The sequence below is a fragment of the Dermochelys coriacea genome, chromosome 9 (genome assembly GCF_009764565.3).
Source record: "Dermochelys coriacea isolate rDerCor1 chromosome 9, rDerCor1.pri.v4, whole genome shotgun sequence".
Taxonomy (NCBI): domain Eukaryota; kingdom Metazoa; phylum Chordata; order Testudines; family Dermochelyidae; genus Dermochelys; species Dermochelys coriacea.
In genome coordinates, this window is record NC_050076.1 from 5148320 (window position 1) to 5164319 (window position 16000).

General features: G+C 42.8%; 1 long non-coding RNA gene across 2 annotated transcripts; it reads right to left on the reverse strand.

Moving 5' to 3' along the window:
- Positions 1-9287: 9287 nt before the first annotated feature.
- LOC119861939 lies at positions 9288-15740 on the reverse strand. Of its 2 annotated transcripts, none has more exons than XR_006274020.1 (2): positions 14931-15740; positions 9288-11511 (listed from the first exon to the last, which is right to left on the reverse strand). It is a non-coding gene; the product is annotated as an uncharacterized LOC119861939 (long non-coding RNA). The 2 variants fall into 2 exon arrangements; XR_006274021.1 differs by having other exon boundaries at positions 9288-12577.
- Between the last annotated feature and the right edge of the window lie 260 nt (positions 15741-16000).

Here is a 16000-nt window from a genome sequence, read left to right on the forward strand (position 1 = left end):
ATAAATTAAAACCACAGTTTTTATGTTTAACACTGTTTTAAATGCTAAATTTATAACCCTATTGTTTAAAAGGAATTTACCTTTTCTCACCACTTTTAAATTAAGACTAAAACACGTTATCAAATTATTGTTATAAGCAGTTTTAAATAGTTATTGTTTAATACTGGGAAGAGGCTGCGAAAAAACTTTGTCAATATCACTTTTCACAGTAGACTTAGTGTCCTATTGCCACCCTTAATTCTGCGCTGCTGCTGGAGGCAGGCGCTGCCTTCAGAGCTGGGAGGCCGGAGAGCGGCAGCTGCTGGCTGGGTGCCCAACTCTGAAGGCAGTGCCACCACCAGCAGCAGCACAAAGCTGCAGAAGTAAGGGTGGCAATGTCATATCATGCCACCCTTACTTCTGTGTAATGTTTGACCTTTACGTTGGGAGAGTTGACTATGGGGAAGAGGGGGCTAAGACAAATTTTGGGATAGCGATAGCCCCTGCAGGCTCCTCCTCCCAGTATCACCCCTGCCTGTGTGTCTGACTGTTAAATTATAAATTACTTGTTTTTTTGCCGATCTCAGTGTTCAGATTGGTCTGTGGTTTAATGCAGTTCTTCAACTGCTGAACAATCAAGCCTTTTAATATTGCCTCAGTCCCAGGGCCGGCCTTTGGGAAAATAGCACCCTGGGCGAATTTCTATTTTGGTGCCCTTTCTTTGAAGGTGGAGTGGGTCTGGGGGTGGAACTGGGCTGGAGGTTCTCAGGCTGTCAGCCAGAGCCCCACCACCTGGGGGCTAACAGCTTGTGACCCCCACATAATAACCTCACAACCTCTCAGTTTGAGAACCCCAGATCTAGGAGATTGAACCCTTGTATTGGGGTCGAGTCTTTGGTGATCTAACGGGTTATAATAATGTCAATATCACAGCCGGAATATCAAGGGTGAAGGAGGGCATCTAAATCTAGACTTATAACCTGGCAATGATGTACATTTATGAATCATCTTAATATAATAACAATTCTTTTTTCTTCTTTTTAAAATCACACACGGACACATTTATCTTCCTCTTGGTCGCAGGTCAAAATCAGAGCAGGGCCAATTTATATGAGCAGAGGATCTGGCCCAGTGTTTTTGTATATTTATCTGGCTTTCTCCCTGATAAATAACAATTTACTACAACATCTCAGAGCACTCAGAAGCTGCAGGGCTATCTGACCAGCCCAACAAGGAGCGATGCCAACCCAGGCTGTGTTTCAGTGCCCTTGCCTCAGGACACAAATTTTTGGGTCAAACACTCCCCACCCCCAATGAAGTAAAACAAAACAAAGCAATTCCCCCAACTAAAGCAGGCTGTAGCCCCAGAGACTTTCCCCGCTGCTTCTCTCAGCTTTCCCCGGTTCCTTCCCTAACCCCAAAACATTCCTATACCCTACAGCTCTCCAGCCCAACTCAGGTTTCAGAGTAGCAGCCGTGTTAGTCTGTATTCGCAAAAAGAAAAGGAGTACTTGTGGCACCTTAGAGACTAACAAATTTATTAGAGCATAAGCTTTCGTGAGCTACAGCTCACGAAAATGCATCCGTTGAAGTGAGCTGTAGCTCACGAAAGCTTATGCTCTAATAAATTTGTCAGCCCAACTCAGTTCTAGCTGGCCTTTGCAAGGACGAGATGCTCACCTCAGCCTTAACCCCAGAGTCTCGGATGGGAAGCAACTTATCAGTCACAGCTGGGGATGGCCAATCGCCCCTTTCCAGTCATCTGTGAGTCAAGAATGCCAGATCAGGCCCCCAATTTTTGTATAACTCCAGTTCGCCAAGCATCCAGATTTGGTGCTCCTCAGTGGAAGTTTAGCCTGAATAAGTCCTGCCTCATTGGACCTTACATTAACTTACTGTTTCTACTCAGGGCTAACCTAGGATAACAGACCTTCACTGCTGCACTGCTTCAGAGGGTGAAGAATCTCATTAGTCAGTGTAGCATGATAATAGTCATTAGCAAGTCTTAATAAAAAGTCAGGTTCCTGCAGGTCAAATAATGAGGGCAGCTAACGTTGGAAACTTAAGGTCAAGTCCTGCAAACACAGAGTCATGCAAGTCACTTTACTCTGGTGAATTGTCCCCTTGATTACTGTCCCTTTGAACGTCTTTCTTTGACTCTTCCTGTATTTTATTTAGAAATATGATGTTACTCATTTCATATGTTTCAACAGAAAATAGATTTTATTCCCACAGTTCTGCACTTCTCTCCTAGAGGTCAACATTTGAAAGCAATGCATAAAGGTCTTGTTTTGGGGAATAGGGAGGTCATTTAGATTGTGTGGCAATGAGCATTTTAGAAGTAGCTAAAACAGGGAAGAAACCTACATGCACTAGGCAATACAGATCATAGAATCATAGAAAATTAGGGTTGGAAGGGACCTCTGGAGGTCATCTAGTCCAACCCTCTGCTCAAAGCAGGACCAACCCCAACTAAATCATCCCAGCCAGGGCTTTGTCAAGCCTCATCTTAAAAACCTCCAAAGATGGAGATTCCGCCATCTCCCTAGGTAACGCATTCCAGTGCTTCACCACCCTCCTAATGAAATAGTTTTGCCTAATATCCAACCTAGACCTCCCCCACTGCAACTAGAGACCATTGCTCCTTGTTCTGTCATCTGCCACTACTGAGCACAGCCGAGCTCCATGCTCTTTGGAACCCCCCTTCAGGTAGTTGAAGGCAGCTATCAAATCCTCCCTGACTCTTCTCTTCTGCAGACTAAATAAGCCCAGTTCCCTCAGCCTCTCCTCATAAGTCATGTGCCCCAATCCCCTAATCATTTTTGTTGCCCTTCGCTGGACTCTCTCCAATTTGTCCACATCCTTTCTGTAGTGGGGGGCCCAAAACTGGACACAATACTCCAGATCTGGCATCACCAGTGCCAAATAGAAGGGAATAATCACTTCCCTCGATCTGTTGGCAATGTTCCTACTAATGCAGCCCAAAATGCCATTAGCCTTCTTGGCAACAAAAGCACACTGCTGACTCATATCCAGCTCCTCATCCACTGTAATCCCCAGTTCCTTTTCTGCAGAACTGCCACTTAGCCGGTCGGTCCACAGCCTGTAGCAGTGCATGGGATTCTTCCGTCCTAAGTGCAGGACTCTGCACTTGTCTTTGTTGAAGCTCATCAGATTTCTTTTGGCCCAATCCTCCAATTTGTCTAGGTCACTCTGGACCCTATCTCTACCCTCCAGCTTATTTACCTCTCCCCCCAGCTTAATGTCATCCACGAACTTGCTGAAGGTGCAATCCATCCCATCATCCAGATCATTAATGAAGATGTTGAACAAAACCAGCCCCAAGACCGACCTCTGGGGCACTTTGCTTGATACCGCCGCCAACTAGACATCAAGCCATTGATCACTACCTGTTGAGTTCGACAATCTAGACAGCTTTCTATCCACTGTGACAAAGTTCCTCCTGTGCCCTTGGTAGGTCCTGCGATTTTTGGCAGATTTGCTCGCCTCAGAGGTTCACGGCAGCCCTCAGTTTGGCCGCTTCTGCTAGAGACTCAAACCTGCCATTCACTCAGCTCACCTCATCACTGGCCAGCATGGGGGAAACGGAGAACAATCCCCGCCGTCTCTGTGTCCCACCTATTGCATTGGGGACAGGCCAGATCCCTTTCCAAATTAGACCTTCCCTTCTGGTGTTCCTCACAGACCAGGTCAATTCCTCCTGTGTCCGACCAGGAGTTGGGGGGAATAGGGGGAACCCGGTCCCACCCTCTACACCGGGTTCCAGCCCAGGGCCCTGTGGATAGCAGCTGTCTACAATGTCCCCTGTATCAGCTGTGTGACAGCTACAACTCCCTGGGCTACTTCCCCATGGCCTTCCCCTCAGCACCTTCTTTATCCTCACTGCAGGATCTTCCTCCTGAAGCCTGATCACACTTGTACTCCTGAGTCCTCCAGCAGCGCGCCTTCCTCCCTGCTCCTTGCGTGCCTCCCCCACCCCACTAACTGATGGGAGGTCCTTTTTAAATCAAGTGTCCTGATTAGCCTGCCTGCCATAATTGATTCTAGTAAGTTCTTAATTGGCTCCCGGTGTCTTAATTAGCTTGCCTGTCTTAATTGGTTCTAGCAGGTTCCTGATTGTTCGAGGGCAGCCCTTGCTCTGGTCACTCAGGGAACAGAAAACTATTCATCCAGTGGCCAGTATATTTGCCTTCTACCAGACTCCTGTACCCCACTGGTCTGGGTCTGTCACACCACCATATAGTCCACTCATCCAATCCATACTTCTTTAACTTGTTGGCAAGAATACTGTTAGAGACCATATCAAAAGTTTTGCTAAAGTCAAGATATATTATGTCCACTGCTTTCCTCATATCCACAGAGCCAGTTATCCCATCATAGAAGGCAATCAGGTTGGTCAGGCATGACTTGCCCTCGGTGTATCCATGTTGACTGTTCCTGATCACTTTCCTCTCCTCTAAGTGCTTCAAAACAGATTCCTTGAGGACCTGCTCCATGATTTTTCCAGGGACTGACGTGAGGCTGACCAGTCTGTAGTTCCCTGGATTCTCCTTCTTCCTTTTTTAAAGATGGGCACTATATTTGCCTTTTTCCAATCGGCCGGGACCTCCCTCAATCACCACGAGTTTTCAAATGGCCAATGGCTCTGCAATCACATCAGCCAACTCCCTCGGCACCCTCAGATGCATTAGGTCCAGCCCAATGGACCTGTGCATGTCCAGCTTTTCTAAATAGTCCTGAACTTGTTCTTTCATCACTGAAGGTTGCTCCCCAGTGCAGCAGTCTGGGAGCTGACCTTCTCTCTGAAGATAGAGGCAAAAAAATCATTGAGTACTTTTTCCACATCATCTGTCACTAGGTTGCCTCACCCCTTAACTAAGGGTCCCATACTTTCCCTGACCACCTTCTTGTTGTTAACATACCTATAGAAACCCTTCTAGTTACCCTTCACATCCCTTGCTAGCTGCAAATCCAGTTGTGCTTTGGACTTCCTGATTACGCCCCGGCATGCTTGAGCAATACTTTTATACTCCTCTCTAGTCATCTGTGCAAGTTTCCACTTCTTGTAAGCTTCCTTTTTATGTTTAAGCTCACCGAACATCTCACTCTGGTAGAAGGGCTGTGGCCTGCAATAACAATGCTAAACCTACATAATGAAAAAAGAGACTTGGGTCTAAAGCGGGATTTCTAATCCAGCAGTTAACGTAATGGGCTTAAAAATAGTCCAGACATCATGTGGTTCAAAATCACCAACAGCAAACCCAAATAGAGCCTGATGATTGTAAGCTGACAAATTAAATACTGGCCTAGTAGCTTCAGGGATGCTCTGGAATCTGGTTTCTTTTTTGCCTGCCATTATCCTCTACTTGTCTTGGTCTACCTGGGATCTCATAGGGTGCCTATCATTGCTGTATCTGGGCTCCTGTCAAAATTATAAAAGGTGCTCAGAGTCATCTCTCGCAGCCCTCCAGTCACCAAGGATGGGACTTCATTATTTTGTATGTGGGGAATTTTAAATGTATATATTTACATTTTAAAAGAAGCCTCCCCTAACACTGAATAACCCAATCAACCCTTTCCCTCTACCTTAGAATCATAGAAATGTCAGGCTGAAATGGAGCTCAAGAGGTCTTCAAATCCAGCCCCCTCTGCTGAGTCAGGACCAAGTAACCCTAGATCATCCCTGACAGATGTTTGTCCAACTTGTCCTTATAACCCTCCAATGATGGGAATTCCACAACCTCCTTTGCAAGCCTATTCCAGAGCTTAACTACTTAGCTAACTACTATAGTTAGAAAGTTTTTCCTAATATCTAACCTAAATCTCTCTTGCTGTAGCTTAAGCCCATTATGTCTTGTCCGACCTTCAGTGAACATGGAGAACAATTGATCACAGTCCTCTTTATAACTGCCCTAAACATATTTGAAGACTGTTATCAGGTCCCCCCTCAGTCTTCTTTTCTCAACACTAAACATGCCCAATTTTTTAAACCTTTCCCCAGAGGTCAGGTTTTCTGAACCTTTGATCACTTTTGTTGCTCTCCTCTGGCCTCTCTCCAATTTCTCTACATCTTTCTGAAAGTGAGGTGCCCAGAACTGGACACAGTATGCCAGCTGATCCCTCACCAGTGCTGAGCAGAGCATGACAATTACCTCCTGTGTCTTACCTCCTGTGACACTCCTGTTAATACACGCCAGGACTATATTAGCTTCTTTAGCAACTGCATCACATTGTTGACTCATATTCAATGTGTGATCTGCTATAACCCCCAGATCCTTTTCTGCAGTACTACTGCCTAGCCAGTTATTCCCCATTTTGTAGTTGTGAATTTGATTTTTCCTTCCGCAGCATAGAAGTTTGCACTTATCTTTATTGAATTTCATGGCATTGGTTTCAGACCAATTCTCCAGTTTGTCAAGGTCATTTATTCCTGTCCCCTAAAGTACTCGCAACCTTATCCAGTTTGGTGGCATCATCCATATATTTTATACGCATAATCTCCATGCCATTATCCAAGTTATTAATGAAAATATTGAGTAGTACTGGACCCAGGCCTGACTCCTCCAGGACCCCACTGGAACCTCCTAGTCTGAGAGTGAACCATTGATAGCTACTCTTTGAGTACAGTCTTTCTGCCAGTTGTGCATCAACCTTGTAGTAATTTAATCTTCTAGTTTGTTGATTAGAATGTCATGTAGGACTGTGTCAAAAGTTTTCTTCTCCCTGACACCAATACTGCCTACAAAATAAAAATACACCATGCAAGGCATTGCCAGCTGAGAGGTGTGGTGACTGGTTTCAACAGATGTGAGCAGAAAGTGGAAAACAATTCCATAGTATTTAGATTCCTTCTTCTTTTACATTGCACCAAAAATCTGAAAGGTGTGTAAACAACCCAGGAGCAGGAGGGATTACTTAGAGTGGTATATGGAGGTATAGAGAGGAGTGAAATTAATCTGTGGAATAATTTTACTTGTAGTAGGTGGCATCTAGCTACCATACGCACATGACTCCGATTATGAACTGTCTGAGCATCTCATAACCTTTAATGTAGTTTTCCTCCCAACACCCCTGGGAGGTAGGACAGTGCTTCTAAGCCCATTTTACAGATATTGAACTGAGGCACAGGGAGACCAAGGCCCAGATCCTTAATGGTACATAGGTGCCTAACTCCCATGGATGTTACGCACCTAAATACCTTTGAGAATCTAGACCAAAATGACTTGCCTGAGGTCACCTAGAGAGCATGTAGCGCAGCAAGGAATTAAAGCCATGTCTCCTGAATATTAAAAACCCAAATCACTGGACCATCTTTCTCTATTGTGTCTGAGCAGATCAGGTACAAATCTGAGATATTTGAAACCAGACTGGGGAAAATATCAAAAAAGATCATGTCTGGAATCTTCCTGCTTTGGCAGCCCGCGATATGCCAGATGACCTGGCCCATCTCTAACCTCTATCAGTCTATTATGCTATCACCTCTGCTCCCGGAAGCCAGTGACATGCCAACACTCGGCATTGCAAGAGGGGGAGATTTCATAGACGAAGCTGTGGTGTGAGCCTATCAATTGGGCTCATCCAGCATATGCATTGCTCTCCATGTGCAGCATTCTATGTTCCTGGGGGAAACACCGGAGAGACACCCATGGAAACTCCCCCTTGGGAAGGGAAGGGGGGAACTGTGACATGCAGAGCCTGAACAAGTAGGGAGAAGGCAGGCAAACTGTAGCACTTCACTCGAGCTACTTCCTCTGGCTTGGGGATAAAAGAGGCCATTTATTAAAAGGACCAGGCCCAGTTCTCCTCTCCCACACATTGGTGTAAATCAGAAATAACTCATGTGATGTGTGTGGAGTGCAGTAGTTTAAGGGAGATCACGCTCAACCCCCTTTATTCCAGCATGGTCAGGATAAAATGAATCCCAAGCACAGCCCAATATTTAATGCCATCCTACTGTATTTTCTGCACATATTGTCCTGATTCTGCGATCATTAGTTATATAGAACACCCCATATTCATGCTAGCAGCCCCCCCATTCCTCCGGGACTCTGAAGCCCATGGAACTGTTGATGTGCATAAGGGAAGCAAGATTGGCCTTTTTTGGTTTGTGAACAAACTCTTTCCATTCAGAGTGGATACCACTTTGATACTGGGGAACCCAGAAGTAGTGCAGTCAAGTTTACTCACTTCTCTTTTGGGGAATATAGAGTCTAGTTATGTTCATTTATCCACCTCTTTTTTTTTTTACCACTACACCACTGGAATCCAGTAAGAGATGGCTTTCCTTGCCCCAGAGAGAATGTGTGAACTGCCTCTTTAACTGAAACCTGCAGTCATATACTTCATCTCCTGTTTAATGATTCACCTCCCAACCAGCCCACTTGCACCTTTGTAATCTTTTTGAAGGTTAACTTGTTGATCCAGCCTTGGAGGCTTGCGAGAGGCAGCAGCTTCTCAGAGAAGTTTGGAAGCCAAAGTGGCACATTCTCTTGCAGAAGTCACTTTACTCGACTCTCAGGATCTGGGGGAACAGATGGGAGCCTTGGAAAGGGAATGAAGGAAGGGAGCGAAATTTAAACCAAAGAAGGGGGGGGAAAGCACTTGGATTTTGCTTTTTACTCTTTGGAGACAGCTGGATTTTTAGTTCTGTTTTAGAGGAATAATTGGTTAAAAATAATTCTACAGGGAAATAATTTTTTTAGGACATATGGAGTTAAAATATGATTGACAACAATCTATGTAACCGTGCCCTGGATTATAGGTTACTCAATACACCTCACAGATAGGGAAGAATGTATTTACCATATACTCAATGCAGATAAATATCCCATGGAATTCTTCCTCATCACTGTAAGATCCAACTGACTATTGCTTGCTGCTGTTTTTATTTATTTTTTTAATTCTTTAAAACACAGAGAAGCCCCACTGGAATTTTTCATCTCAAAATCAGCTTAAATTACCCCAGCCATTTTACAATTCATCATGAAAAAGGGGAGAAAATTCAACTTTTTATCAAGCACTTAAAAAAAGCTCTTCCAAATAAAATAAAATAAATCCCTCCCCACTTACTAGTATCCTGACAAATAATGTTGCAATCCATTTACTGTATCTAGTCAATAATTCAGTCTACCTGGTATTATTTAATTCTGTATCTACTAATAGAATATTTGTAAAATACTTTGTAAATAGACAGATATAAATGAAGCTTTCCCAAATAAAGTTTGTAAGCACCATCCATCCTTTTAAAAAGGATACACAGAAATAAAGGATTTCAGGAGACAAACAAATTATTGACATTTCCCCCTTTATTTATTGATATCTTCCAATTAATTAACTGAATTATTTTTTAAGTATAGTCACAAACATTCCATGAACCAAAATTGTAAACTGATCACTCAAAGAACTGTATAGACAAAGCATTAAAATTTTATTTGAAGAAAGAAAATTAAATGCAGGTAACATTAACCACATAGATGTCTAACAAAATAATTAATAAAACAATAACTATCAAAATAGTTTAGAATAAGAATTAAGGGTCATATGCAAATCCATTTAACTCAGTGGGAGTCTTTCCATTTTTGGATCAGGCCCTTTGTCACTATAGGAAGTATTGTTGGATAAACTTCCTAGCTCACAAAGTTCTTCTTATGAAATCAAAATGTTTTCCACAGCTGACTTTTATTACCCTGGATTTGGCTGGGCCTTCTAGGCACTATTGTAATAGAAACAGATAGTAATAATAAATAAGAATCTGATTCAAAGACTGTCCTTGATCAATTTTTTTCAGGCAAACCAAACACTTATGTAACCAAGGCTTGAATCATCTCAGGGATTTTGTTTGTTTCTTTTGTTTTTAATCTCATTAGTTGATTGTTAAGAGAGGTGCCAAAAAAAAAAGCCATTTCTAGCACAGCTTAAAATACATGGTGAGTTTTAAATTTCCAGAGGTCTCATGCTTACTATTTTCAAATGAGACAAATTCTAAGAAGAACCAGCAGGCAAAAAAGAAAAAGTAGGGGTAAGGCATGGGGAAGGGAGTATGGAATGCATGTTTGTATTTGAAAATGTTATAGGTCAGTGGTACAAGGTCTTCATAAATTTCCCTCACTACATGTGAATCACTTAATTTTGCTCTACTTAATCACCAACAAACTCAGCAGAAAAGGAAAAAACCAAACCAAGCCCCGCAGACTTTGGTCTGTAATTGGTTAAAAATTGATTGGGGGCAGAGAGGAGGAAGGATAATTTTCTGTGATTGGCTGGATGCTCACTACCACTTGGGTTTGAAATTTACCTTTTAAACCAAAGATCACGTACGTGTGGCATAGAATTGTGATGCCTACTTACACAGTGATGGGAACAACAGATACCCTTACATACATACTGTGTAATTACTATTCCTGGCTGTAGTATTTGCAGGGATAGATAGATAGATAGATAGATAGATAGATAGATAGATAGATAGATAGATAGATAGAAAAACTGCAAACATTCTACTCTTACACTTACCTAGGGAAAGTAATTTTTAACAGACAAGTTTCACTATGAATCTCACAATAATGATGGGAAAGTAGATCTGTCAATTATCAGGACAATTTCTCAATAATACATGAATGCCAATTTTACTGATAAAATATGATTATCCAGTTCTCCAAGCCTCATTATCTGAACTGTCCTGTTGTGTGACACTGGACCATGTGCCCTCACTGTCTTGGAATTACATTGACAATTGCCTTGATTATCCAACCCCTTGGTATTCTAGATTTAGTCTCCAGGATATCTGAAAATTGAGGTTGTATTTAGAGAGAGATAGTGTGATAACATGTGTGAAACCAGTAACACAACTGGCGAGTGGTTTCTTTTTAGGTGGATGAGCAAATAATAACTTCTCCAGTTGAAAGTACAGGGAGGTTTTTAGGCAGATAGGCTGAAATTCTCTCTCCCTCCCCTTCTGCAGCATGTGTCCCTTTGTTGCATGAAGGATGAAATAAACAAGACACTCCACTGTGGGCATGTGAATGGAAAAGTACCAGTGTAGTCCCCATGCACATTCTTGGACCGTGAGTGATCTGCAGCAGCCTTCAGAGCTGGTTTAGTATGGTCCGGTGTACAGAGGGTGTGTACAAAAAGCCAGGCCCTATCATGCAAATCAAGTTTTTCCACTTCCAGTCCTTTCCCCAGAAGGAAGGATCCTGCCAGATCATGAATACTGCAATAAAAACACTATTTAACATAATAATATCTCCCTCCTACTCCCCCCCTCCTGTAGTTTACAAACATTAGGGTGTTTCCCCCTTGTCCTTCCCAACTCCAGCTGCTGCCACCTCTGATACCAGTGCTGGGGGAAAAAATTGTTCTAAGCATAAGGAACTGAAATTAACAAATGATCAGCAAGAGGGGCAGTTTGTTTAGCTCTTGGAGTTTATTTTAATTGCAGGATTGTTTTGTAATGAACACAGCAGTTGCAGGGCAAGTCTTCTGGGATCAGGCAGAGTGTTCTGTGGGTTTTCCCTGTAAATAAAAACAAAGAGCTCTATATTTAAAACAATAAACTAAAACAGAATGAGATGCAAGAACCTGGCGTATTGGGCTGTTTGGTTTTGAACTTAAACCATGACACTTATTAAAGAGCTTTGCTGTTGTCACAGATATAGTGGCAGAAGTGTCCATCCTTTTGAAAGTACTATGTTAATAAATCCAGAAAGCTCCTAGTCCAGATGCAAAGAAAAGGGGAAAACATGCATTTGTGCTGACAGGCAGCGAGCAAAAGCAAGCTGGTAATCTCGAGTAGTTTGTTATGATGATGCCAAAAAATTATGACTGTGTGATTTTATGCAAATCAAGGGAATGGACGGTTAAAAAACTAAATGTCAGGTAGATAAGATCGCATACACCTAGAGTAGTGTCATGATATTCTTTGAATGTTATATTCATACTGGAAACCAAAGCATGTTACAGAAATCAGACACCCACAAAAGGGCTCACAGATTGCACTGAAGACAGGCTCCTGCAAAGCACCAACCTCGGACAGAAAAGTAGGTTAGATTAGAAAACAAGATAATGCAATTGAATCAGGGAATACACTGCTCTATACAGTGTGCAATCCACCCTTATTTTATAAAATTACATGCACTAAACTGCCTTTAAATAATGTTTATGTTATGACACAAAGCTGATAAAAAAAGGCTGGATTTCCACAGCTCAGCTGACAATCCGACTGTAACTGCCATAGGAAAAGTGTCAAAGACGGAGTGCCCTTTCTTAAGGGTCACGTTTCTGTCTCCGGCACTTTTTTTTAAAGACCTGGTGGTTCTGTCTATACAGTATTTGGGTAAGTAGGATTTATTTCCTGAAGGGGCTAATTTAAAAAAAAATTAAAATAATTTTAAATTGAGATTTATTTAAAAATATATATATATTTATCAAAAGATCAGGCCCACCCCTTATGTGTGTTGCTTACCTGAGAACATGAAATACTTGCATATAAAAACGTATTCTGTATCCCAGTAAGACTAATTCCATATTCAGGGCCATCTACCATCCTTGATCAATATACCCAACTTCTATGGCCTTAAATCTAGAATTGCAATTGTAGAGGAGTAAGTATTATTATTATTAATAATAATTTATATGTATGTGGTGCTTTTCATCCCAAAGTGGTTTAGATAGGGAAAACAACCAAGCCACCTGTGATATGCCTCTCAGGTGGCTAGTAACTCAGCAGTTTTGCAGGAGGGGAAAGTGAAGGATAAACTTTTCCCAACCATAGGGGGATTTTTAAGTCAGCAGAATTACCTCCACTGCAATTTTGAGTAGAATACTAGGGTTAATATCATAAATTATAGCCTGGATCAGAAGCAGTGGTACCAATCTGATGGGTGACCATATCTTTATCACTGGTTTGAAACCTAGGTATGACTGATCTGACACACTGCAAAAGGAGCTGTCCTGGTCCTTCATGTAAATCTAATGTTTACTATTGTATTGACGTGGAATATGGACAAACTATGTAGGTCGATATAGTGAGGACTGCTCCTACAGTCCTTATATGTGTGTAAGGACCAAAAAGGAAATATGGGGGGGAGGAACAGAGGGTTGCATGCATCAGATCTGAAGCACTGGATCCAGATTATGCAAGAAACTAAAGCATTTGCATAGCAGGCCAATGTTAACAAATTGGTTGTTTACATGTTTTTATATCCACTCCACTCCCTGCCCACTTTCCTGTTAAATTCCCCCTTCAAGGGCCAGTTTCATCTTAAAATGCAGCCAGTTATTGAGCTAAAGGAATGTCATCATATAGTCAGTATTAGTAAACTTCCTTGCCATTTTGCAAGATGTGACTACAAATCTGGCCTGGAATTCCGACCTCACTCCCAGGCCCAGCAGAGGTGCTGTGAAGAAAGCAAAGGACGGATGTGCTCTGTGGTGACCCCTCTGGCCAATGTAGGAGTGGCATGCATGGGATTTGAAAGGTATTCTATGTAGCCTTTCCTATGCTGGATATTGCATTCCCTACGCATTCAAAACTTCCATTTCAGAGTATGGGGAAGAAACTTCAAGGAAAGTTAATGAGGGGTTGGGTGCCCAAGGAATGCATGTTCAAGGTACTGTGTGGGGGTGAAGGGAAACCACAAGAAGGCAAGGGCAAAATGGAGAGGAGGGAGAGAATATGGGACGCCCAGGAAAAATGAATAAAATCTATTATTTGCTTCCAGGCTGAGAACCTTGATACCAAGTTCCCAGCCCAAAGGGAATGCTCATAGCTGATTTATAACTCCTTGTAAACAGGGGGCTGATAATGGAAATTCTGATGCAACCTCACATTTGGCAGCATAAATGCTTGACAAGAATTCAACTCTATAAAATGCCAGTTGGAACAGCAATCATGATAAATCTTCAATCTTAGGATTTTTTTTAGCTTCTTCCTAACTTTCTGCAAACATTGCATTCAGCCAACTGATCAATACATGCAGAAGAAAAGATCAGACTGCAGGGCGGGACAAACAGAACAGAGATTTTCTTCATAAATTCCATCTTGTATGGAAACAAAAGCCTAGTTATTATCATCACTATATTATTTGTTATTAAGTCCATTTATATAGCACCATTTGTTTACACTGCTCTCTGCAAACACAGATAAACAAGATAAACGTAGATAAACACGTCTTCCCTGTCCCTGAGATCTTACAATCTAAGTAAAGCTATGCTTGTTCACGTTGAATTATATCTTACTTTTTAACTACAGGGAAGATGTTTTTAAAGCATGTCTGTATCATCTCAAGTGTCTGAGTGTGAGACCTGACTTGCTACTGGGCTATTTTAAAGAATAGATGGAGTATTAGTATTAAAGCTCTCCTTCTTTTTTCTACTTTAAAGCAGATCTGAGCATTTCAGTTCAGGAACTTTGCTGCAAAATAAAAAATGCAGCATTGAATGTACAATAATATCTTTGTATTAGGGTTGCAGCCTTTGTGGAATTCATTTGTAATTTAATAAGTAGCTCTAAGCAATTGCATTAGCTGGAGCTAGGGCACAGTGACCCTGTGATGGTTATTCTTGTGAACAAATTTCTATTAATCGTTATAAACATGAAATGCCATCATTCAGACACACACAGACACACACACGGCCATCCACCCCTTCCTTCTCTGTTATGTGGAAGTAGCCACCAGAAATACTGGATCCTTTTACCACAAAATGATCAGGGAAAAAAATAAATAATTGCAATAGAAATCAGCTGACATGTACACACTCAGACCAGGCCTGAGTGGATTCACAATGAAAATAAAAATGCAATGCATTTGCTTATATATATATGGCTAAAGGGTCCACATAATAATACGTTTGCAATCTGCCCCCGCCCCCTCCGCACTACCCACCACACACACCAGTAACTCTATCACTAACATAGATTGGAAGGTCTTTACATTTTTACTGGTGGCTGAAGTCTCCTCCAATGGCAAAGGCAGGGCAGGCCTTTACAGTTCCCTCCTGAAACAGTCTACAGCTGCTTTAAAAAACTAAAAGTAATAAAAAAAATTCCACACTACCGTAGCTTGACATTTCCCTCCACCCAGAGGCAGCTATGTATTGACACACTGTTTACAATCTATTTTGCACGAATCAGCAACAATGACAACAACTGCGAAGAGTCCTGGAAAGGGAAGGGGGAAAAAAAGAAAAGAAAACAAAAGGACCAAACGAAAACATAACCCTGCGAGTCTATTTCTCTTCAAGAACAAGGATATTCCTCACAAGAAAAAAGCAATGCCAAAACCATAATTAAAACACAGATCTGTTGGGGGGGGGGGAGAAGCTTCTTTCGCCAAAAGTAAATCCCTTGTACGATCGTGAGAGCCCAAAAGAGGTGGCTGGAACATAAAAAAAAAGACGGATCATCATTTTTCAAAAAGAGTCCAAGGCAGCAGGATCCCGGGATCTTTTTACAGGAAAAACTTGCTCAAGCAGATGCAAAAAATAACGTTAAACGCTTCTGTGTCTCGCCTCCCTACGGACTGCCTGAGATTTTGTCTGCCTCCTCCTCCTGCTTTTTTAATTAGGGTTCCCCCCCCTCCTCCTGCATTATGAAAACCTCCCCCCCGCAACCCCCTCTCCCAGGTCCCTACATTGTAGCGCATGGTGCTGGGAGGGGGAATGGAGGAGGGGGGTTCTGGTGTATTGCGAGGAGGCCGGCGCTGTTTGTGGGGCTTTCACGACCGAGAGCGGGGTGGCCTCAGCCCCGGATCTCTCTTATGTCACCGAATAGCAAATTAGTTCTCAGAATTCCAGGGGCCGAACGCTGCAACACTGAAGCCGCCCCGACGTCACAGAAGGCAGGCGGCCACGTGACTCCAGAGACCGGCGCCTACCACCGGCCGCGGGGGGAGCCCCCCGGCCCCGGCCGCTGGCCCCTCGCTCGCGGCGCCGCCGCCGGGTGGGGAGCCCGGCCGGGAAGGCTCCCCGGGGTCCCGCCGGCGGGCGGCAGGGGGCGGGCGGG